The sequence below is a fragment of the Lepidochelys kempii genome, chromosome 6, assembly GCF_965140285.1.
Source record: "Lepidochelys kempii isolate rLepKem1 chromosome 6, rLepKem1.hap1, whole genome shotgun sequence".
NCBI lineage: Eukaryota > Metazoa > Chordata > Testudines > Cheloniidae > Lepidochelys > Lepidochelys kempii.
Genome location: NC_136385.1, coordinates 133528312 through 133553327, shown reverse-complemented (window position 1 = coordinate 133553327; position 25016 = coordinate 133528312).

Below are 25016 nucleotides of genomic sequence, written 5' to 3'. Positions count from 1 at the left end.
TGCAACAAAATAAAACCAAAAAAATCATCACCTGACACAACATACAACAACACAGGACAACATACAGGACGAACGTAAAATTAAAGACGAACGGTGCCAGACTAGTATTTATAACTATACAAATAAGGCATTAAGAGCTTAAAGTTAAGACAAAGCATTTTAAAAACAAACAGGTAAACAAAAGTTAAATATTTCAATAAGCAAGTTATTACCTTTTCATGTAAAACCTTGAATAAGAATTGGTGAAAATCCTGTTATGTGCCCACTTTGTTGTATTAATTTAGTTAACTTAATGCAGTTTCCATTACTTTGTTACCTTTACTTTTAAGGATACTACTATATAGAAATAAGGAAAAGCCATGTTGCATATATTAGTTATTCGGTAGGATTAGAAGCAGAATTAACATCTCTGTTGCTTGGCAACCATATCTTCAATAAATTGAATGGTCTCTTCAGTTGTTGCGTTATTGAAGGGTTAAAATAATTAATTTACTGCACATATTTAAATAAAGTTGTTATTTGAAGCTTCTTCTTTGTTTTTTGTTTTTTTCAGTGGCCTCATCTTTCTGCAGTGGGGTTTCTGGACTAGCTATAACTTTTAAACAAAGATGGCAGCAGGAGGGGAGAGAGCAACCTAGGAAACAGGGCAGATAAGAGCCAAGAGAAATTAATTACTCTGAGGTCCATTTAAACTACAGGCACGAACAATTAACTGGTATGCAAAAATACTTGAAAAAGAAGGTTTTATGAGCTCTGAGAGGGGAGTGGGGCTCCCTGGGTTAGACCAAGGGTTTACATTTCTACTGCTGTGACATTCACGGGTGAGAGTCTCAGAAGAGACAATATTTAAGGGTTACTCATAAAGGCCCATATGCTTCTCTCCTGCATGATGACATGTGGAGGGGAACAAACCAATGCAGAAACTTTCTGTTTCCTTCAGCTTCAGAATCTGGGCACTTTCTGTCTGGGGCCTGGTGGGAACAGCGAGCTCTCCTGCATCCTGGCATGGCAGCACTCCCAGACCAAACCGTATGGAGCAGGTGCTGGTGCCACGGGGGGAATTGGGATATGATTGCAAAGCCGTTCCCCTTCTCGGAACGTGGAGCTGGGGCAGATGGACGAAGTGCTGGCTGCTGTGGACAGCGGTTTTGATTGCTCGACCCTGTTCAAGTAACGTAATCTAATCATTCAGTCGATGCTCTCCAGAACTTACTGGGAAGAGCCACATACAGGTGGAAGCTTTGCTGCCATTCCTTGGTACCCTGGCTTGAATTCAGCAAAGTCCTGGGGCTGCTTCTTAGGAGCCACCTACCGGAAATTGCTCACATGCACTATGTAGCATGGGGCACCAGAGTAGCTGGCCCATGTGGATCCTTCCTTCAGAAGAGCCGTCCTGTTGCATGGACAGCTGTGAATGGCTCATAGAACTGGGATAAAGGTGCACTCATTCTTTCTTTTCCAGAGGGGGCCAGTCAGTGAGATGCCCCAGACAGCGCCTCCTTTGGGTAAATACCAAAGTGTTCTTCCCCATGGGAGACACCTGTGCTTCTCGCAGTCCCATTGATCATGACTTGAATGGGGCTCTGTGCAGGTGTGGGGGGTGAGCTTGAAGGATCGGGGCCAGCCAACTCATTAGTTAAGAGTACGGTCATTAAGGAGCAACAACTGCACAAGGTTCAACCCTGCTGGAAGGAGGACCAGACCAATACTGTGTCACTATTGCCTAATCTCAGTAAAGTACTCTTTAAGATACATTCCTCATCAGTCACAGAGCTTTCACTAACTAATGCAGCAAAATACATTCATTTGAAATGAAGACCTATCCCCCCAAAGCTAGCTAATCAATACCATGGTATCTGCACTGACCCCTGGGTGATCCTGCACTTAGGACGTAATAATCCCATGCACCGCTACAGACTAGGGACCGAATGGCTCGGCAGCAGTTTTGCGGAAAAGGACCTAGGGGTGACAGTGGACGAGAAGCTGGATATGAGTCAACAGTGTGCCCTTGTTTCCAAGAAGGCCAATGGCATTTTGGGCTGTATATGTAGGGGCATAGCCAGCAGATCAAGGGACATGATCGTTCCCCTCTATTCGACATTGGTGAGGCCTCATCTGGAGTACTGTGTCCAGTTTTGGCCCCCACACTACAAGAAGGATGTGGACAAATTGGAAAGAGTCCAACGGAGGGCAACAAAAATGATTAGGGGTCTGGAACACATGACTTATGAGGAGAGGCTGGGATTGTTTAGTCTGCAGAAGAGAAGAATGAGGGGGGATTTGATAGCTGCTTTCAGCTACCTGAAAGGGGGTTCCAAAGAGGATGGATCTAGACTGTTCTCAGTGGCAGCAGATGACAGAACAAGGTCTCAAGTTGCAGTGGGGGAGGTTTAGGTTGGATATTAAGAAAAACTTTTTCACTAGGAGGGTGGTGAAGCACTGGAATGGGTTACCTAGGGAGGTGGTGGAATTTCCCTCCTTTGAAGTTTTTAAGGTCAGGCTTGACAAAGCCTTGGCTGGGATGATTTAGTTGGGGATTGGTCCTGCTTTGAGCAGGGGGTTGGACTAGATGACCTCCTGAGGTCCCTTCCAACCCTGATATTCTATGATTCTATGATCCGTGAGCATCGGAGATTGTATTCCTACTGCAGAGAAATGATTTCTCCTCTGCTGTACAATACCAACTCATAAAACATATCTACTTGTTCTACAGGATAGCAGTCCCCCAACATACCATTTAAGAGGCTCCCTATCTGTGGAGGATATTTCTATTGAGCTATCTTTGCAGCTGTGTGGAAATGCTTTGATGGCAGGGCCCTTAATCTTTGCCTTTTTCATAACATTCATGAAATAAAAGAGGTAATTTATTATCTCTCTGAATGAAGTGACTAAGATTCAATCTTATTTTGAGAAGGTTTTCAAAAGGGGCTCTTTTGTATTCATTCTTTTATACATTTACATTCGTAAAATATTTTAATAACCAACATAGTCTTAGCTTTATCCATTATCCAAAAAATGGCCAAGGCTTGTATTTTTCTGAGATTGTAAATGTTGTACTCTGACTCATTCATTTTGCTGAAAGCCTATTTTCCTTCGCCCAACTACTTTGGAAGCAGTTATATCAATTGCCTTTTTTTCTTTAACAATTTATTACTATTACAGCTCTTTTCTCTGGCTTTGAAATGTCTCTAGTTAATGATGCAGGCTATTAGAAAGCCACTTTGCACAAGTAGCTGAGAACATCTGGCTTTATTAGCAATGGTGCAATAATTTATATCACGTTGAGTTAAGGAAAAGCTTTATGCACTGTGGTAGAGGTCAGAAGCATGGGAGAACCTTAGCGCCGAAAGGGAAAGCCACCCTTCGCTCTGTTGACAGTGCCACCTCAGGAGGAGGGGTGAAATTTTGGACGTTCCCCCCGACCTCAATGTTAACAGTAGTGAAAGCAATTTCTTTAAACTTCTGAACTCCCTGGTAGGCCCCACAGATGGGCTGAATCCAGCACGACGTCTCTAAGGGCAAAGCAAAATCTGGCAGGTGGCACAAAATCTGGAAGCGTAACATTCTGGGACTCAGAGTACACCGTCTTTCATGCTGCAGAATGTAAGTAGTGAGTGTGAGAGAGAGAAGCCCAGCTATTGCTGGGACTCCCGGACTCTAAGACGGTGTCTGATCCCAAGACTTTGTATCTGCTTGGCATTGTGGGGACTTATCCCCACCCGGCCAGTGAAACATGAAGCAGACAGGAGAGCTGGCAGCAGTGGGAAGGGGATATTTGGGGTCATTGCCATCTTGTCTCCCACTGTTCACAAGATCAAGAGGAGTTTTTGTTTCAGCTTACACAATCATTCAAGCTCATCTGGTTTAGTGGAATTACAGAAACTGATATCTTACATGCTGCTTTCAAATAACCCCTTTTTTTTTTTTTGTTTAAGTTCTGGAACTTGAGCAACACAATTTAAACAAAAACTGCATCATTGATCATCTCTGGAAGTCTGTTTTTGCCAACAGTTGTAAATTATGATTCATTCTAATGAAGACGGTGTAGTAGAAAGAGAGAGCCTGAGACACGAGGCCTCATATAAGAGTCCTAATGTAAGGCCTAACATCCAAATGTAGTCAAGCCCTGCTAATATAAAGCAGATTTAGCAACAGTCAGGCTGAGTCGGACCCTGCCCTGTTACAAAGCAGAGGCCTGCTTGCAGGGTCACTATCCGATACATGAACTTGGCAAGAACAAGGTGAGTGTCACAGAAACACAAGCACTCCTAAGCACTAAGTTTTCCTGTAAACACATTCCAAAAGGATCGTGCCAGAACACCCCAATATCAGTTTATGGTGTAAACACATTCCCCAAAGATGATACAGGGACATGCTAACCTCTCTTAAAGATAAGGTCAGGACTACAGGATGATGGATAGAGATGTTTTGATCCAACCAACATGTACAAGGTAAGGGGTGGTAACTAACCACGTCAGAAGGGCAATATGCACCTTGTCTGTATCAGTGTATAAAAGAGGGATTTCAGAGGGGGCGTCTTTGGCCATCCATGAGGGGAGTGGAAAGTCCCTCCACTCACTCAGCTAGTCCATTGGAACAGGTGTACATGTGTTAGTGATCCTGTAGAGTTTACGGGATACTAGGACCGTGCTTCGTTGACAATAAACCTGGCTGGGCGCCTTCGTTACTGAAATGGGTCTGTGGTCTTTTGGGCAGTTCGACTGGAGTCTGCTGTATGGGCTCTTGGGCCACAGCCAGTGCAGCACACAGAGAGAGAACACATATGGGGAGGGATAGCTCAGTGGTTTGAGCATTTGCCTGCTAAACCCAGGGTTGTGAGCTCAATCCTTGAGGGGGCCCTTTAGGGATCGGGGGCAAAATTGGGGATTGGCCGTGCTTGGAACACTGGGTTGGATTAGATGACTAATTAATAATCTGGAGGATGGTGTGGATTGCACCCTCAGCAAGTTTGCAGATGACACTAAACTGGGAGGAGTGGTAGATACGCTGGAGGGTAGGGATAAGATACAGAGGGACCTAGACAAATTGGAGGATTGGGCCAAAAGAAATCTGATGAGGTTCAACAAGGACAAGTGCAGAGTCCTGCACTTAGGACGGAAGAATCCCATGCACCGCTACAGACTAGGGACCGAATGGCTTGGCAGCAGTTCTGCAGAAAAGGACCTAGGGGTGACAGTGGACGAGAAGCTGGATATGAGTCAGCAGTGTGCCCTTGTTGCCAAGAATGCTAACGGCATTTTGGGCTGTATATGTAGGGGCATTGCCAGCAGATCAAGGGACGTGATCGTTCCCCTCTATTCAACATTGGTGAGGCCTCATCTGGAGGACTGTGTCCAGTTTTGGGCCCCACGCTACAAGAAGGATGTGGACAAATTGGAAAGCGTCCAGCGAAGGGCAACAAAAATTATTAGGGGACTGGAACACATGACTTATAAGGAGAGGCTGAGGGAACTGGGATTGTTTAGTCTGTAGAAGAGAAGAATGAGGGGGGATTTGATAGCTGCTTTCAACTACCTGAAAGGGGGTTCCAAAGAGGATGGCTCTAGACTGTTCTCAGTGGTAGAAGAGGACAGGACAAGGAGTAATGGTCTCAAGTTGCAGTGGGGAAGGTTTAGGTTGGATATTAGGAAAAACTTTTTCACTAGGAGGGTGGTGAAGCACTGGAATGCGTTACCTAGGGAGGTGATGGAATTTCCCTCCTTTGAAGTTTTTAAGGTCAGGCTTGACAAAAACCCTAGCTGGGATGATTTACTTGGGGATTGGTCCTGCTTTGAGCAGGCGGATGGACTAGAACCTCCTGAGGTCCCTTCCAACCCCGATATTCTATGATTCTATGATACTGCTTAGAAAGTCACTTATTTGGTTGATATTTCTCTGAGAAAGAGTTAAGGGCCCATGAAAATGCCAAAGAGATTTGTCTTTGACTTTAAAAAGTTTTAGCAAGTTTCACATGTAAATATGTGATCTAAAACAAAAAGCCTGAGGTCAAAGACTGCGGTGTGCATGTTTGTGTAATTAGATGGGCCACAGCAATACTTTCTTTACCAGAAAAAAACTGTAATTAATACATCAATTCCTTGTGAATTTTTTGCCTAGACAAGACGACTCTGTTAACACGCAGCCCTCTGTTCCCCAAAAATCAAAAACTACCAGTGAGGATATGTACAATAACATGCAAATCAGGGCTTATTCTGAATTTCCTAAAAGTGCTAGCTTCCACGGTGCTGCTTGGTAAGCCGGTGTAACAGCACATCGACACAGGGAGGCCCCGGATATTCAATGGGAGACAACTCCCTGAGCAGGGGCCGGAAGACCCAGAGGGATGTGTCCAGATTTCTAGCTGCAGTCATATGGTTCGAAGACCAGGCCTCGCACGTGCATAACCTCCCCCCTCAGGGGAGACACTCAGTTTTCCTAGGGAACTTTCTGCTGCTGTGGATTTGGGTGGTTTATCTGCACAGGAGATTGTGAAAGCCAGTCAAGCTGTATGATAGCTGCAAAAAGCAAATATTTTCCTAACAAACAGTGGTGGCAATTTAGCCATTTCCAGGGGCGACAAATTCCAGTCCCTCCCCGAACCCCCAGCAGGGAACCTGTTCCAGTCCCGACACATTCCCTCCCCCGACAGGGACCTCGGGTCTTCTACAGCCAGGGTGTCTTCCCTCTCTTTTGCCCGACGAAGGCATGATCCACCAGGTCTCAAGATTTCAGCAGATTCCCTGTGCTCCACCATATAGGACCAGATTCCAAGTGAATCACATCGCAACATCATTTGGCCCATCTGTATGAAGGGGCAGCGGGGCCAAATTTCAGTGAGTGGAGCTGTCAAATTTCAGTGGTGTTGTGACCACCCATTTGGAATGACACTCCACACTGCTCCAGCAGCAGGCGTCCGACCACTGCTTAAAGTCAACTGGTGGGAATGGGGGATGTCCACATCCACCTTGATTGCTTTGGCCTCGTTAGCACTACAAAGGTAATTTTTCTTCTGTTAGTATTCACCCCTTCTTGTCAACTGTTGAGAATAGGCCACTTCCACCTTAATTGAATTGGCCTCGTTAGCACTGACCCCTCCACTTGGTAAGGCAACTCACATCTTTCCATTTGCTGTATATATATACTGCTTATTGTACTTTTCACTCCATGCATCTGATGAAATGGGTTTTAGCCCACAAAAGCTTATGCCCAAATAAATTTGTTAGTCTCTAATGTGCCACAAGGACTCCTCATTGGTTTTCCTGATACAGACTAACACGGATACCCCTCTGAAACCTGCTTAAAAGTGTTTGCTATGGCCCAAGGGCTAAGCCAACTAAATAAAGATAAAAAATATCCTCTGGATTATTAAAGTTTCTGTTCCTACTTTCAAATTTGAATTCAGAAGAAAAGTGTCAAGAGTTCCACATAAAAATTGAGAAAATGACTGTCTAAATCATGGTCGTTCTACATAATGATGTGCCTCAAGCAGGAAGAACTATAAATGGTAAAAGAGCAACTTTAGAAAGTACCACCTACATGTGAGAGCAAATCTCTGAAGATAATTAATATATAGGGCCACTATGAGTCATGATTACATCTTCCAGATATATTGCTGGTGCGACCAGGAATGAAAGGCTTATATTAAAAAAGAAGCAACTAGGTGCTCTGAATTCTCTTAGAAGTATAATTCTGACATTTACTTTGAAAGCACTGAGAGTAATGAGAGGTCATATGGTCAGCATGCAGCTTTCATCAGTGATCACTATATAAAATGGCAGGCTGTTTTGAACAGTGTAACCATTGCTTTTATTTTAACTGAGACTACTTCCAAACCAAAAGGACAGGTGAAAAAGTTTTAAAACTTTGCTCCTTTTAAAACGACATGCTCTAGAAGTCCTGAGAACATGCCCCTGATCGTTGGAAAAAGTAGTTTGCAAATATACTTCTCTGAAAACTGATAATTGTGCATTAAGTTCTCCTGTAGAGTGCTGGATTGCTTCCAGTGGGGATGGAAATCGGATCAGAAACAAAGGTCACCCTGGGCAGTAGTAGTTTCAATTCATTCAAGCTGCACTACCCATGTGCCTTAATCACACCCCTGTTGTCAGAAGGTTTAATTTACCAATCAGGACTGGGGCGACATTGTGCCAAACTTTCTTTGTAAATAAAAATCAGTAGGGAAATTTGCTTACAAAGAGATTAAATGATCTGTCCAGGAAAAGGCATGAGGACATTAGCATAGGATGCAGGGAATATAATTTCTGCAGCAGCTTGCCGCAACTGGAGAAAATAGCAGATTAGGAATGGAGGGTGAGCCACGGAGATGCTGGCAGGCCATCCTTAGGCTTGGCAGAAATTGATTTTTATTTTTAAATAATTTTGACAAAAAATATCAAAGTGTATTTTAAGCATTTTTTACTATTTTTATTGATTTACATTTTCATAGTTGCATCAAATTCTGGGTTTTAAGATTTTATTTTGATTTTTCAGTTGCTGGAAGTCATGGGGAGGGTCAGATAATAGTTATTTAATAACAGTAAATGTTGAGATTCAAACAGTTACAACTTTGTAACCATTAAAATACACCATATATCAAAATATACAAAGTAAACCTCCTTAAATCAAACTCTGCACCTCTCTAGAAGCATCTTTCTTACTTTGCCTTCCTGCAAATTTCAGTTATTCTAGCAGGAACTATTTTGTCAACGGTTGGTGTGTGCATGCCGTAATAGATGTTTTCCAACATTTACCGATAAAATGTAAACCTTCCGAGCCTGGGCAAAATAGCACAGGACGTGCCGAATGCTTTCAGAGCATGGAGTTCACTGGAGTTCTCTGACTACTATTATTATGATGTTTGTTATAGTTCTTATATTATTACTTTTTTGAGTTTCATGCTGAAGGCAGGGTCAACAAGCAGTTCCTAATGGGGAACATTCACTACTGCCTCCAGAGTGAAAAGCTTTGGAAACATTAAATCCTGAATTCTCCTTAGATTGCTGACTTTCCTTTTCGATGCAAGAGCAAGACAATTGAAAAGATTCTCAGTTTCTCTGAAAATAAGGAAATGGTTTGTCAGAAAAGTGAAAATAATTGTGTATGAACTAGAGGTTGGAAGTAGCCAGTTATCTAGGCATGCCCTAGACCCCTGCGTGGTGCATGAAGGCAATTCTGTATGACAGAAATGGCTGAGCTAGTGCATGGCTCTCTGCCAAGGCTAAGACTGCTGATGAAAAACACAATTCAAACCCTGCGCTAGGTGACCATGTTTTAGTCCAGGTCTTGACAGTAAAGGTGAGATAAACCATTTCACTCGTAAGTGAGTCGCAGCAGAGAGGTTGCATACTACAATAACTTTGCCTAAGAGAAGTGCCCTGATTTGAAAATCATATTTGAAACCAATTGAGTCCATTTCTTTGAAATTAAGAACAAGATGTCTTCAGAGTACATAGGTTTCAGAGTAACAGCCGTGTTAGTCTGTATTCACAAAAAGAAAAGGAGGACTTGTGGCACCTTAGAGACTAACCAATTTATTTGAGCATGAGCTTTTGTGAGCTACAGCTCACTTCATCGGATGCATAAAGTGGAAAATACAGTGAGGATGTTTTTATACACACAGACAATGAAAAAATGGGTGTTTATCACTACAAAAGGTTTTCTCTCCCCCCACCCCACTCTCCTGCTGGTAATAGCTTATCTAGAGTGATCACTCTCCTTACAATGTGTATGATAATCAAGGTGGGCCATTTCCAGCACAAATCCAGGGTTTAACAAGAACGTCTGAGGAACAGTGGGGGGGGAGAGGAATAAACAAGGGGAAATAGGTTACTTTTTATAATGAATCCCAGTCTCTATTCAAGCCTAAATTAATTGTATCCAGCTTGCAAATGAATTCCAATTCAGCAGTCTCTCGCTGGAGTCTGTTTCTGAAGTTTTTCTGTTGTAATATCCCAACTTTCCTGTCTGTAATCGCGTGACCGGAGAGATTGAAGTGTTCTCCGACTGGTTTATGAATGTTATAATTCTTGACGTCTGATCTGTGTCCACTTATTCTTTTACATAGAGACTGTCCAGTTTGACCAATGTACATGGCAGAGGGGCATTGCTGGCACATGATGGCATATATCACATTGGTTGATGTGCAGGTGAACGAGCCTCTGATAGTGTGGCTGATGTCATTAGGCCCTGTAATGGTGTCCCCTGAATAGATATGTGGGCACAGTTGGCAACGGGCTTTGTTGCAAGGATAGGTTCCTGGGTTAGTGGTTCTGTTGTGTGGTATGTGGTTGCTGGTGAGTATTTGCTTCAGGTTGGGGGGCTGTCTGTAGGCAAGGACTGGCCTGTCTCCCAAGATCTGTGAGAGTGATGGGTCGTCCTTCAGGATAGGTTGTAGATCCTTGATAATGCGTTGGAGAGATTTTAGTTGGGGGCTGAAGGTGACGGCTAGTGGCGTTCTGTTATTTTCTTTGTTAGGCCTGTCCTGTAGTAGGTGACTTCTGGGAACTCTTCTGGCTCTATCAATCTGTTTCTTCACTTCCGCAGGTGGGTATTGTAGTTGTAAAAATGCTTGATAGAGATCTTGAAGGTGTTTGTCTCTGTCTGAGGGGTTGGAGCAAATGCGGTTGTATCGTAGAGCTTGGCTGTAGACAATGGATCGTGTGGTGTGGTCAGGGTGAAAGCTGGAGGCATGTAGGTAGGAATAGCGGTCAGTAGGTTTCCGGTATAGGGTGGTGTTTATGTGACCATTGCTTATTAGCACTGTAGTGTCCAGGAAGTGGATCTCTTGTGTGGACTGGTCCAGGCTGAGGTTGATGGTGGGATGGAAATTGTTGAAATCATGGTGGAATTCCTCAAGGGCTTCTTTTCCATGGGTCCAGATGATGAAGATGTCATCAATATAGCGCAAATAGAGTAGGGGCGTTAGGGGACGAGAGCTGAGGAAGCGTTGTTCTAAGTCAGCCATAAAAATGTTGGCATACTGTGGGGCCATGCGGGTACCCATAGCAGTGCTGCTGATTTGAAGGTATACATTGTCCCCAAATGTGAAATAGTTATGGGTGAGGACACAGTCACAAATTTCAGCCACCAGGTTTGCCGTGACATTATCGGGGATAGTGTTCTTGACGGCTTGTAGTCCATCTTTGTGTGGAATGTTGGTGTAGGGGGCTTCTACATCCATAGTGGCCAGGATGGTGTTATCAGGAAGATCGGTGATGGATTGAAGTTTCCTCAGGAAGTCAGTGGTGTCTCGAAGGTAGCTGGGAGTGCTGGTAGCGTAGGGCCTGAGGAGGGAGTCTACATAGCCAGACAATCCTGCTGTCAGGGTGCCAATGCCTGAGATGATGGGGCGCCCAGGATTTCCAGGTTTATGGATCTTGGGTAGTAGATAGAATACCCCAGGTCGGGGATCCAGGGGTGTGTCTGTGCAGATTTGATCTTGTGCTTTTTCAGGGAGTTTCTTGAGCAAATGCTGTAGTTTCTTTAGGTAACCCTCAGTGGGATCAGAGGGTAATGGCTTGTAGAAAGTGGTGTTGGAGAGCTGCCGAGCAGCCTCTAGTTCATATTCCGACCTATTCATGATGACGACAGCACTTCCTTTGTCAGCCTTTTTGATTATGATGTCAGAGTTGTTTCTGAGGCTGTGGATGGCATTGTGTTCTGCACGGCTGAGGTTATGGGGCAAGTGATGCTGCTTTTCCACAATTTCAGCCTGTTCACGTCGGCGGAAGCACTCTATGTAGAAGTTCAGTCTGCTGTCTCGACCTTCAGGAGGAGTCCACCTAGAATCCTTCTTTTTGTAGTTTCAGAGTAACAGCCGTGTTAGTCTGTATTCACAAAAAGAAAAGGAGGACTTGTGGCACCTTAGAGACTAACCAATTTATTTAAGCATAAGCTTTCATGAGCTACAGCTCACAAGTACTCCTTTTCTCTTTTTGTACTGTTGGTAGGGAGGTCTCTGTGGGTTAGTATGTTGTTCAGAGGTGTGTTGGAAATATTCCTTGAGTCGGAGACATCGAAAATAGGATTCTAGGTCACCACAGAACTGTATCACGTTTGTGGGGGTGGAGGGGCAGAAGGAGAGGCCCCGAGATAGGACAGCTTCTTCTGCTGGGCTAAGTGTTGCGGTTCAGTGATGAGACAGAACACAGCTTTATGCAAGCAAACAGGCTGGTCAGCGGAGATGGGCTGTTCTGCCCCCCCTGCCTTCCACCTTCTCCTTTTATTATATTTCTCCCCCTAAGCATTACACACTGCTACACAAAGGAATGTATGACGTTGATTCATATGCTTAGTTACCATCCTCTATCTACTACAATCCTGGTTCTCAGGCCTTGAGCCCAGGCTAAAGAAACCTCCCACAGTTGCTGTCCAAACAATCAAGTTCTCAGGGTTCATATCTAGCCCTTGTCCTTGGATAGAGCAATGTGTGCATTGCTCCTAGGAAACAGTCAGGGTGTGCCCCGCCTGCTTCCAGGTGGAATAGCTAGACATTAACCCTTCAGCTAAGAGTATAGTTGGATAGATTAACAATATTCCTGGGTGGGTGGAGGGAACCATTGCTGTAGCCCCTTGTGGCATGTAGTAGTTTAGAAAGTTTAGTTTAGAAAACATCCTCACTTTTTTTCATGGGCTGTGCGTATAAAAATATCCTCACTGTTTTTTCCACTTTATGCATCCGATGAAGTGAGCTGTAGCTCACGAAAGCTTATGCTCAAATAAATTGATTAGTCTCTAAGGTGCCACAAGTACTCCTTTTCTTTTTTCAGAGTACATAGTATTCTTCAGATGTTCAGTTTCGATAGTGATTTTATTTTTAAGAACACATTGAGAAAGAATAACTCAGTTTTTTAACCTGTAGGTACATTTGTTTCTGTAATGGCTGTGATGAAGTAGTTTGTGAGTTTGTTTTGTTTTAATTGCAGCAGACATTGGTTGTATGGCAAATCTACTGGCTCTTGCAAGCTCGGTTGGTCCGAACTTTTAGTGCAAAGTGCCTGGAGGGATCTGCCCCTAAAGCCCATGTATCTGAACCCACGAGGACCATGTCAGTGCAAAAGAGTTGTAGAGGCTTCTGCTCCGTCTCTTCTCCCTGGTGACAGGGTAGGTGGCAGGGCCTCTTGGGGCTGTCAGTAACTGATTTAATTTAGAGGAACACTGAGGCTACTGTAGATTATGCAGGGGCCTGGCACTGCCCAGAGAGTCCCCAGGATTGAGGGAGTGCAGGCCCATGCTATGTGCAGTTCAACTAGATCCCAGATGTGGGCCAACATAACTCGTAAAGAAGAAGTGAGAATTTATTATTTGCTAGTGCAGTTTATTACCAGGAAAAATCTATAGTAAAGGGATACATTCCCTTGTGTGAATGGATGAGACACTTGCTGTGACAGGGCTAATTAGGCTCTTGAGAGAATTTATGCACAGCTAATAAGAAGCAGAGCTAAATGTTGTCTTAATTTACCCTCAAGCACACAAAAAAATGTTGTTCATTCAAGTTGCACTAATTAAGCCAACATTCATTAACCCTTCCTTCCTAGATAGAGACCCAGGGCAGCAGAGAAGAATGAAACCACATCTTTTCCACTGCGTAATTCCGCTTTTCATGAACCTTCAAACACTGATCCCAAATGCGGTATTTGGCTTCCAGTGGTCCTAATCCCCTTTAACAGTAGCAGTTCTTCTACCCTTTCGTACCATCAGTTGCCAGATTGGTCTTTGTCAGTTGTTCTAAGTCACTATTATTCAAAGCCCGTGTCTGGAGTAGAAGCTGGGACTGCGATCTTTGGACAGCTACAGCTCTTAGGAGCTTTTCTTATGTGCTGTGCCTCTTCCCGCCTCACCTGTGCCCGCTACACAGAGTTCCAGAAAAGAGGCAGCAGCCGGTACGCCCAGGTTAGTGTGTTAGCTCTGGGCTGGTCTGGAAAACATAAGGATTCCCCCACCCAGACTCACTTGAATCTTCACCATTGTTAGAGCTTAACTCCTCTCAAACACTTAGATCTGGATTTTTATTCCCAGTTTCCCCCCACAACTGATATCAGAAGTGCCATAAATCTTGTTGTGAAAATCTGCTTTCAAGAGATCTCTGGTTCTGTTTTTGAGACTCGTGTTTTGGGTCGTTCAGATAAGGCTTGGGGCAGCATCTGGATTTGTGGATGTTTATCCAGACTGAACCTGAACTCTGAACCTTGTGCGGCTCGCCCATCATGAGTGTACAAGCAACGGATAAGATGGGAAGTGCTGCAGTGAGCTTCCTCCTGCGGAGAGCTGGCAGGCGAGGCGGAGACATCCTGCTGGTGTGCTGTGCTGCAGCACAGGCTTAGGAATCAGCTGGAATCAGCAAGGCCTTCTCCTCCATTACAGCAGCAGCTCCTCCCCGCTGGCTTTGTCATGACCTGGGCTAGCTCAGCTCCAGGCAGGGATCCTCATTAACATGTGTGGCGAATAAAGAACTGACTGTTAAATGAAAGGTGAATTAAAGGGATACAAACTGCTAAAGGGGGAGGAAGGACAGAAAATGGCACTTGCTGGTCTTGTGCTTTGAAAAGCAGGGATGAACCGCAGGATTAAAATGTAACAACACTAATTTACACATGTATCAGTAAGATCGGAATCTGGCCCTAAACTGGATTTTCCTCTCCTCTCTTCATGTGAACATTTCATAATTGAGAAAGAACAGCATTGTGTGTTGGTTCTGCTAACTGCAAATTCCTTCCTCTCTCAGCATGGCTGTGCAGAATGTCGCTTGCATGGACTCCGTTTCTTGCACAGCACACGTTACAACTGTTATGGGGAGGAAGGGACATCTGCTCAAGCTGTCATTGCAATGCCCCCAGGTTTATCAGCACTACCATGTTGCCTTTGTTTTAAATTCTTACTGCTCGGAGTAAGAGAATCATCAGATCCCATTTTAATATGGTCTCCATAGTGATTTAATTTGAGATTTTTAATTTGATTCTGGTTAGTTGTTCTCAGGTAGGAATGCTGAGCAGAGCCTATGCATATGAGAGCAGAATCTTCAGGAACTCGGGCAAACCAGTACATGGTGGGTCAATTCTGGCTACCGTTTCTTTCCCCTGGGAAGAATGATATGCTGCCTTTTACACCCTAGCTTATTCATGGCTATTCCAATAGGAAGACAATGGCCTCACTTGTTTTACCATTGCCTTCTTCCCATTTTATTCTCGAGTATCATTACAAATAAGAACAAAAATTGTTTGTTTGTTTTTTAAGCCCAAGATGTGTTTTCTGGCATTGCCCTGGAAATCAGCTGCATTGTCCTGGAGCCGACCCAGAATGCTGGTCACGCACAGCCTTTGCACCGGCAGCTCATGCCCCCCCTCTGCTGTCAATGGGGTGCTTTTGGCTTCAGCTCGATGTTATCATGTCTTCATCCAGGAGATAAAAGTGTTAGGAGAAGAAAACTGTGGCTCTCAAGCTATTGAGTCTTTAGTTCTGTGAATAATGCAAGGGACTCAACCCCTGATGTGTGGCCTGCCCTCAGTCTAAGCATAATGCCCGGGGGTTGATCCCTGATGTGTGGGCTGCAGCCATCCTGAATAACATAATTAGTGAGGCTGGGCCCCTGGGATTTGTAAGCAAACATGTGCTGTGTGGTAGAGTCTCCCTCCCTCACTTCCGCATGTCCTAGCTTTCCTGAGCTGGCACTTGGAAGAAAGACTCATGTCAAAAGTAAAGCCCAGTATATATAACACCAAAGCCTTGACACAAGCAAAGGACAGTATAAAGGAGCTAATAACAGCTATGGTGGAATTCAACAAACACCCACCATCAGGTTGTTTAAAAATGTTTAAAACCTTTGAAAAGAGCCTTCTGGGTTCCAGGGACTCCCTTCAAGGCATGACTCCTGAGATCTGTCCTGGGAAGTAAATGACATCCCTGCACATTGTGGTTTATTGGGACCACACAAAACTTTCTAACACAAGAGAAGTTGTCACATTCCCCAGGCACAGAGAACAGGAATAGCCTGAGTCATTCTGCGTGGCCCTGTGGTGACTATCTCCTGCAAGAGGTACCTGCCACTGTCAGAGACATCTGGAACAATAGTGCAGTGCTGAGGGCTGCGTTTTCCGGGAAAGGTTCTGGGTTCTGCTGCTGGTTGTATTTCCCCCTGTCTTCGTGAGGGTTAATAAAGCTATGCTGAAATGGCTCTTCACTATTTGGATATCCAGGTTGGATATTAGGAAAAACTTTTTCACTAGGAGGGTGGTGAAACAGTGGAATGCGTCACCTAGGGAGGTGGTGGAATCCCCTTCCTTAGAAGTTTTTAAGGTCAGGCTTGACAAAGCCCTGGCTGGGAGGATTTAGTTGGGGATTGGTCCTGCTCTGGGCAGGGGGTTGGACTAGATGACCTCCTGAGGTCCCTTCCAACCCTGATATTCTATGATTCTATGATTCTATTTTGGGGCTCCTGGTCATCCCAGACTATGGTTCCCATTGCCAGGAGGTGAAAAGTCCCACCATATGCCCACTCATATCCCCTCAACACCATGCCTCAGACTCATAGCACTTACACTGCACTGAAGGCCTTGTGAGATCCCTGTGGCCATGGGTGAATTTCACCCTTAAGAGTAAAAGGGAATGAAACTGTGCTGGTGAAAAATCCAAAAGGTAGCAGGGTTTTTCGGCACAAAGCATCTTTCCTGAAAATACAGCAGTGCTTTCTGCCAGGAATGGCTGCAGATCATTTCAAGTTTTCAGGAATCACATTTTATAATGGCCAGGGTTCATTCCCCACTCTGAACACTGGGGTACAGATGTGGGGACCCGCATGAAAGACTCCCTAAGCTTATTTTTACAAGCTTAAGTTAAAAATTTCCCCAAGGCACAAATTCCACCTTGTCCTTGAACAGTATGCTGCCACCACCAAGTGATTTAGACAAAGAATTAGGGAAAGGACCACTTGGCGTCCTATTCCCCCAAAATATTCCCCCAAGCCTACACTCCCTTTCCTGGGGAAGGCTTGAAAATAATATCCTCACCAATTGGTATAGGTGAACACAGACCCAAACCCTTGGATCTTAAGAACAATGAAACCTCAATCAGGTTCTTAAAAGAAGAATTTTATTTAAAGAAAAGGTAAAAGAATCACCTCTGTAAAATCAGGATGGTAAATAATTTACAGAATAACAAAAGATTGAAAAACACAGAGAAATCCCCTCTACCTTTAGTTTCAAAGTTACAGAGGAAAAAAAAACAGGGATAAACCTCCCTCTAGCAAAGGGAAAATTCACACGTGGAAAACAAAAGGTAATCTAACGTGCCTTCCCTTATTTACTTACTCTTTGTAATATCAGAGACTTGTACAGGATGGTTTATAGGAGGAGTTTTTTGACCTGATGCTTCTCTGCTTTCCTCAGAGAACACACAAACAAAACCTTCCCCTCCCCTGCCCCCAACATTTGAAAGTATCTTCTTTTTCCATTGGTCCTTTTGATCAGGTGCCAATCAGGTTATTTGAGCTTCTTAACCCCTTACAGGTAAGGAGGAATTCTAAGCTACCCTTAGCTGTATGGTTATGACATGCCCCCCAAATCATAGACAATGCTGGACAGCCTGCTCCACACTGGCTGTGATTTCTTCCTGGAGGTCTAGGAGAAAACAGAATTAATAAGACACATGCACCTCTAGATATACTTCTGATTATATAAAAACTAACAATAATTTCCACATTTCAAGGACGATTTTAACCAGTTGATTCTGGGAAACTTTCATGGGAGAGTGCATCAGCCACTTTGTTAGAAGCTCCTGAGATGTGTTGGATGTCGAAATCAAAATCTTGGGGAGCTAAACTCCACCGAATAAGTTTTTTGTTATTGTTTTTGATGGGTATGAAGCCACTTCAGCGCAGCATGGTCGGTTTGCAGGTGGAAACGCCGTCCCCAGACACATGGGCATAGCTTTTCCAGAGCGTAGACAATGGCACAGCATTCCTTTTCACTGACCAGTGGCTTTCCGTCTCAGACAGTTTTTTTGCTAAGAAACACGACAGGATGGAATTCTTGATCAGGTCCTTCCTGCATTAAAACTGCTCCCACACCACGCTCGGACGCATCTGTGGTTACTAGGAATGGTTTGTCAAAGTCTGGGGCCCTTAGCACAGGGTCAGACATGAGTGTCGCTTTAAGCGGTTAAAGGCCTTCTGACACTCTTCAGTCCACTGAACGGCATTTGGCTGTTTCTTTTTGGTTAGATCTGTCAGTGGGGTGGTGATTTGGCTGTATTGCGATACAAATCACCTGTAATAACCGACCAACCCTAAGAAGGATTGGACCTGTTTCTTTGGCTTTGGGACAGGCCACTTTTGGATAGCATCCACTTTGGCCTGTAGGGGGTTGATAGTTCCTTGACCCACCTGGTGTCCAAGGTAAGTCACTGTGTTCAGGCCTATTTGACATTTCTTAGCCTTAACAATTAGTCCTGCCTCCCTTATGCGCTCGAAGACTTTTTGTAGATGTTCCAGGTGTTCTGACCAGGAATCCAAAAATATGGCCACCTCATCAAGGTAGGCAACTGCAGAGTTTCCCAATCCCGCTAAGAGACTATCTACAAGTCTTTGGGATGTGGCGGGTGCAATTTGCAGCCCAAAAGGGAGCACATTAAACTCATACAGCCTGACATGTGTGGTGAAGGCTGACCTTTCCTTGGCGGATTCATCCAGTGGTACCTGCCTGTACCCCTTGGTTAAGTCCAAGGTAGAGATGAACTGGGCCCGTCCCAGTTTCTCTAATAGTTCATCTGTGCGTGGCATTGGATGGTTGTCTGGGTGAGTTACAGCATTTAGCTTATGGTAGTCCATGCAAAAACGTATCTCCCCATCTGGTTTGGGAACTAGAATCACTGGAGATGCCCATGCACTGTTAGAGGGGCAGATTACACCCATCTGTAACATATCCTGGATCTCCCGTTCTATAGCAGTTTTAGCTTGAGGAGACACCCGGTAAGGTTGAGCTCTATTTGGGTGAGCATTCCCTGTGTCAATGGAGTGGTATGCCCATTCAGTCAGTCCTGGGGTGGCTGAGAACATCAGCGCATAGCTAGTGCACAGGTCCTGGATCTGCTGTCGCTGCATACGCCCAAGGGTCATGGAGAGGTTCACCTCTTCTGCACCACCGTCACTTTTCCCTTCATAGTAGACACCTTCAGGCCACTCAGCATCATCCCTGGGCTCTAAACTGACAAACCTTTAATTCTCTGGAATGAAAGGGCTTTAAATAATTAACATGATACACTTTCGGCTTTAGGTTTGAGGTGGGGAATGCTATGAGATAGTTAACAGCTCCCAGGCGCTCTTGGACTATAAATGTCCCTTCCCATAATGCTTCCATCTTACGGGCCTAAACAGCCTTCAAGACCATGACCTGGTCCCCTACTTTGAAGAAACACTCTCTGGCATGTTTATCATACCAGGCCTTTTGCTCTTCCTGATCATCTTTTAAGTTTTCTCTAGCAAGGGCTAAAAAGGTTCGGAGGGTGTTTTGTAGGTTGGTTACAAAGTCCAGAATGTTAGTTCCTGGAGAAGGCATAAACCCCTCCCATTGCTGCTTCCCCAACTGTAATGGCCCCTTAACCTCATGGCCATATACTAGTTCAAATGGTGAAAACCCTAAACTGGGGTGTGGTACAGCCCTGTAGGCAAAGAGCAACTGCTGCAACACTAGGTCCCAATCATTGGAGTGCTCATTTACGAATTTATGTATCATGGCCCCCAAAGTTCCATTAAACTTCTCCACCAGGTGGTAAGGGGTGGCAACCAAGTGATTTACCCAATGAGCTTCCTAAAGGCTTTTCATGGTTTCTTCCAGGAAATTAGTTCCTGAATTCTTAAGGATGTTGGAGGGCCAACCTACCCTAGCAAAAATGTCTCTAAATGCCTGGCACACACTTTTAGCACTGGTGTTGCTTAGATCTACTGCTTCTGGCCATCGGGTGGCAAAATCCATGAAAGTCAGTGTGTACTGCTTCCCTCTGGGCGTCTTTTTCTGGCAAGGACCCAGAATATACACAGCTACTCGCTGAAACGGGACCTCAATGACGGGGAGTATTTGGAGAGGGGCTTTGACCTGGTCTTGGGGTTTTCCCACTCTTTGGCACACCTCACAAGACTGGACATAGGTAGAAACATCCTTGCCCACTCCCTCCCAGTAGCATGACCTCCCCAAACGGTCTTTGGTCCTGTTCACCCCAGGATGGCCACTAGGATGATCGTGGGCTAAATTCAAGAGCTTTCCCTGGTACTTAGTTGGAACTACCAACTGTCTCTGAGGATGCCGGTCTTCCTGGTGCTCACCCAGAAGAGTTTCCTTGTATAAAAGTCCTCTTTCTACAACAAACCGGGATCGATTAGAAGAGCTGAGAGGCGGTGGGTTGTTCCGTGCTGCCATCAAGCTCTCTGGAGGCTTTCATCTGCTTCCTGTTCGGCCTGGAACTGTTCCCTTGATGCTGGAGATCTCAATTCCTCACTGAATTGTGGACTTGGGCTTGGTCCCCCTGGAAGTGATGCAGGGGATGGGGCTGCTTCCATGAACCGCTCTCCATGGGTGCGCTAGGTTAGGGTTCAGGCTCTGGCTGAGCCTCTTGTGTAGGTTTAGCTGCTGCCAGGGCGGGCTCGGTGGTGCCCTCTGGTTTTGGGGTTGAAGACGGGGTTGCAAGCACTGGGTTCAGGGCTGTCAATGGTTCTGGTGCTGGTTGCTTTGTCAGTTCTGGTTCTGGGACTGGCTTTGGCTGGGTCTCTGGTAACACAGACTGGGTCCTTGTCCAAGGCTCAGGGACAGAGCTAGGTGTGAAGGCCTGTTTAGCCTGTCTGCGGGTGACCATTCCCATCCCCTTGGCTAGCTTCACATGGTTGACCAAGTCTTCCCCCAGCAGCATGGGAATGGGATAATCATTATAGACTGCAAAAGTCCACATTCCTGACTAGCCCTTGTACTGGACCAGCAACTTGGCTGTAGGCAAGTCAAAAGAGTTGGACTTGAAGGGTTGAATCATCACTTGGACTTTTGTGTTGATTAAGCTGGGGTCCACTAAGGACTGGTGGATAACCAACACTTGTTCTCCGGTGTCCCTCCACGCAATAACCTTCTTTCCACCCACACTCACAGTTTCCCTTCACTGTGAGGGTATCTGGGAGGCATCTGGGCCTGAGGACCTTTGGTGTGACCCCGGTGCAATGAACTGTAATCTGTTGGGGTTCTTGGGGTAGTTGGCCTTCCCATGCCCCAGGTCATTACATTTAAAACATCGCCCAGCTGACTGGTCAGTGGGGCAGGGTGGGTTGCTGGGGAATGGTGTGGTGGGACAACAAGGGGTCTGGGTTTTCCTTAGGATGTAGGTGGGGCCTTGGGCTGCCCCCAGTGGTAGGGTGTTGTCTCGGGTTGCCCTTTCTGATATCCACTCCAACTGCTACTAGTTTTTTTCTTTTCCTCCACCTCCACCTATTTGGTTCCAATCTCCCGTGCCTCAATTACAGTTTTGGGCTTCCCATCTAGGATGTACCTTTCTATTTCCTCAGGAACACCCTCTGAGAACTGCTCCATTTGCATTAGGGGAGAGATAGATCTTCCCGAGATTTAACGCTTGCTCCTGATATCCAGGCATCCCAATTTCTTACAATGTCGTCAGCGTGTTGGGAAAATGCCACGTCTGGTTTCCACCTTAGGGCTCTGAACCACTGCCGGGCATGCTCAGGGGTTATCCCCATTCTAATTCTGGCCTTATTTTTAAAAAGTTTGTAACTGTTCATGTGTTCCTTAGGCATTTCAGCTGCCATCTCTGCTAAGGGTCCACTGAGCTGTGGTCTCAGCTCTACCATGTACTGGTCAGTAGAGATGCTGTACCCAAGGCGGACCCTTTCAAAATTTTCTAAGAAGGTGTCTGTATCATCGCCTGCCTTGTAGGTGGGGAACTTTCTGGGATGGGAAGCGGTACCTGGAGAAGGATTGTTAGGGTTGTCTGGTATATTTTGCTTAGCCCTTGCCATCTCTAACTCCAGTTCATGTTTCCTCTCTCTTTCTTGCTCCTCCATCCTGGCTTTTTCTGCCTCCATCCTGGCTTTTTTTCTGGCCATCTGTCTATCATGTTCTTTTTGTCTCTCTTCAGCTTCAAATCTGGCTAATTCCAGTTATGAAATATTTCCCATATTTCACTTTGCTGTTTTGTTTTTGTGTAGTAGCGTCAAACAGATCAGACATTTCTCATTACAAAGCTTATCTCAAGAGCCTGAAAGAGGTGTGCATGGGCCAGGCCAGTGGGTCGATTTTAAAAAACAAATAAAAAATTATCTGAAATTGTGTGACCAGGTGATCTGGGCCTTTCTTTGGGGTGGTATTGAGAGGTGATGTAAAGAAGAGGCAGAAGAAGCCATTTGTCACCCTAACAGGAAGTTGTATTGCTTTTTTAAATCCAGGAACTACGCTGCATATTCTAAGGCACCATTGACTGGCATCTTCCCTATTACCTAACTGTTTACACCTATATAAAGAGAACTGGTATAAGTCCTGCTTCCCCCACCTCCCACAGATCACATGACTGACCCACTGAGAGACAGTCTTCTGGGCGACATTAAGGGCAGTCTCAGCAGTGGGGAGAGGCTAGAGATGGGGACCTGAAAAGGGGTTACTGAAGGACCCCAGGGACGATTTTGTGTATGGAGGAACCAGGTTGGTGTCCATTACAAACTGAGCTCACCCCACTTATATCGAATAACATATTTTCAGGATTATGTCAGTTAAATGGATTTCTACTTGTTATGCCAGTTTGTAGTGCAGCTTTTGCTGAAATACCCTTGCAAGGAAATAGCATTAATCTTACACCCGGAGCTGGAAACATGGAATGATATTGCCAACCAATCTTCAACTTGCCTATAGGCGTATACCCTGAAATTCTCCAGTCTGCTACCTGTTAGAGCTTGTCCTTAATGAGTGGGAGACTGTGGGTGCTTTGAACTGTGCTTTAGAACTAACCTCTCATATCTTGTAGACTGAAAAAAATTACAGTAACCCCAGGTCAGGGTAATAATGTACTTTAGTGCTTGAAAATAATGTAGCTATATTAATTGGAGGACAGAAATAGCACTCAATTTTCAAATACTGTGGATGTTCCATTTTCTCAAGAGATGTCTGCTTTATAGGATTGCTTGCCCAATGGAGGTATTATTCAGTATTTGCTAAAGCATTTGCATACTAACCTATCCCGTTGCAAAAAATAGATCCTCGGTTAACTATTTTATAGCTTGCAGTAGTGAGCTGGGTGTGTGCTTTATAGGACAGATATGAAGTTACAGTCCCTTCCCCAGAGAGGATGCAGTCTAACTTGAGATGAGACACATTTTGGTAAGATGGTGTGGCATCCAGCCAGTCGATAATGACGCTGCTTGGTTTTTCCATTCCCCAGGATTGGTGATGATTAGAGTAGTTTTCAAAACAAAAAGCAAAGCTTAAAAGAGCCAGGTTATGCGTGCTATCAAACAAACCTGAGAGCTGTTACTTGATCCAGAGTGCTAGGAAATGTCCCCCACCAAATAACAATAATAAATAATAATCAATGTACATTGGCCATTTCAGCTGGCCATTAAATCAGTTCTTCATAGATTCAAAGCCAGGAGGGTCACCTGTAAGCCTGTAGTTTGACCTTCTGTATAATACAGGCCACAGAACTTCCTTAAAATAATTCATACAGCAGATCTTCTAGTAAAATATCCAATTTTGATTTAAAAATTAACGGTGATGGAGAATCCACCACAAACCTTGGTAAATTGTTCCACTGGTAAATTACTTTCACTGTTAAAAGTTTCCATGTTATTTCCAGTCTGAATTTGTCTCGCTTCAACTTCCAAACATTGGATCATGTTACACGTTTCTCTGCTAGATTGAAGAGCCCTTTGTTAAATATTTGTTCCCTGTGTAGGTATTTTAGCCATGGTGGAACTTTTTTGGTTCTATTACTATGTTTTTTTTTTTTTTTAATTTGGGGTATACATTTATGTTGAGCCTCTATTATGGTGTCTTTAAAAAGTTTCCATGCAGCTTGCAGGGATTTCATTTTTGACACTGTACCTTTTAATTTCTGTTTAACTAACTTCCTCATTTTTATGTAGTCCCTCTTTTGGACATTACATGCTACACTTTTGGGCTACTGTGGTGTTTCCCCTGCCACAGGGATGTTAAATTTAATTATATTATGGTCACAATTACCAAGTGGTCCAGCTATATTCACTTCTTGGACCTGATCCTGTGCTCCACTTAGGACTAAATCAAGAATTGCCTCTCCTCTTGTGGGTTACGCGACTAGCTTCTCCAAGAAGCTAGTTAAGGTGTCAAGAAACTTTATCTCTGCATCCTGTCCTGAGGTGACATGTACCCAGTCAATATGAGGAGAGTTGAAATCCCCCATTATTACTGAGCTTTTTATTTCAATAACCTTTCTAGTCTACCTGAGCATTTCAGAGTCACTATCACCATCCTGGTCAGGTGGTCGGTAATATATCCTTACTGCTATATGCACAATCTCCCAAGGAGCTCCTGGGTGTATAGGAAAGAGGCTACTTCTGGTGGATGTCCTAGGAAGTATGGCACCCAGTATTTCTGAGTTCTTTAGCCAAAGAGTAAAATGGAAGGAAATTTATGTACATGTGCTAATACCAACTCCTTCCAGACAGCAGAACTCTGAAGTTCTGGAGAGTGAACTTTCTTTCTTTCTTTCTTTCTTTCTTTCTTTCTTTCTTTCTTTCTTTCTTTCTTTCTTTCTTTCTTTTTGTTTGTGTGGTTAGTCAGTCAAAAGTCAGGGGACGGTAAAGTTAAGGTTGGTTGCTCATGCAACTGTAACTGTGTCCTCATGTGTGTAAATATTACAGTTTAATTGTTAGTTACATGATCACTTACTAGTTCTCAAAAAATATATACTATCAGATTTGTTCTAGAAAATTAGATTAGTAACAACTAATTTGGCTGTGTATTAATCTGTGGGACACTGTCCATGACGTCATTATATCAATACATTAA